This window comes from Gekko japonicus, unplaced genomic scaffold (genome assembly GCF_001447785.1).
Source record: "Gekko japonicus isolate JY-2015 unplaced genomic scaffold, Gekko_japonicus_V1.1 scaffold6442, whole genome shotgun sequence".
Lineage (NCBI taxonomy): Eukaryota > Metazoa > Chordata > Lepidosauria > Squamata > Gekkonidae > Gekko > Gekko japonicus.
In genome coordinates this window covers 1-1,158 of record NW_015176628.1, presented here as the reverse complement: position 1 = coordinate 1,158, position 1,158 = coordinate 1, and positions in this window count along the sequence as shown.

Below are 1,158 nucleotides of genomic sequence, written 5' to 3'. Positions count from 1 at the left end.
CTTCATATTCATATTCATAGACTTATGCGTTTAATATTGAATGTTTTGTATTTGAATTTTTGTACTTATGCTCTTGTGATAATTCTAATTCAGAGTTAATAATACAGAGAGATATTGGCATAATAATCTTTATTAGCGTCTTATAGAATCATAGAACGATAGAGTTGGAAGGGGCCATACAGACCCTCTAGTCCAACCCCCTGCCCCATGCAGGACCAGCCTAAAGCTTCTCTGACAAATATCGGACCAGCCCCTTCTTGAAAGCTGCCAGTGAAGGGGAGCCAACCACTTTCCGAGGCAGCTGATCCCGCCTTTGAAGCACTCTGACCGTGACAAAGTTTTCCCTAATATCCAGCTGATACCTTCCTGCGTGTAATTTGAACCCGTTGCTTCGGGTCCTCTCCTCCAATGCCCACTGGAACAGCTCCTCGCCCTCCTCCGAATGACAGCCTTTCAGATATTTGAAGAGAGCGATCGTGTCCCCCCTCAATCTCCTCTTCTCCACACTAAATATTCCCAAGTCCTTCACCCATTCCTCGTAGGGCTCGGTCACCAGACCCCTGATCTTTTGCCACCATCTTTTCTATATTTTGGCATCTAAGCATAGGCGGGGGGCATATGAGTAGGAGAAACGGGGGGGCACACAGGTGGGGGTGGAAAGATACGGGGGGGCTGGTGGGGGGCAGACGGGTACCTCTGGGCATCAGTCTGCCCAGGGCCCCTCGAAACTGGAAATGGTCCTGCCAACTGTTGCTCTTTGTCCCATTTTGCCAGAGAAAACGTCTCTCCCCCCCCCCGCCACCGCCTTTGCTTGTAGATGTGTTGTTCTCACACTGCATGGTACCGCGGTGCTGAGTCACCAGCAACATTCTCTAGCGGGCGATGGACAACAAAGGGGCGGGCGTCGCAAACAGAGGGCCTGTTCAGGAGCCCTGCCACTAGCTCATCCAGTAGCGCAAACGCGACAGTTCTGTAGTCAGCTGCTGAAGTCCCACCAGGGTCTAGATTCCGGGATATTGACGCTTTGTGTCTGGATAAGATTTTGCTGAGATAGGTCTGTCTTGTTCGGCTCCCTGGAAACCACCAGAGCTCAAATGGATTTGGGGGACACAACTGCCCTCCTCGATTAGATCTGCTTACAAAAATCCAATTGGTATT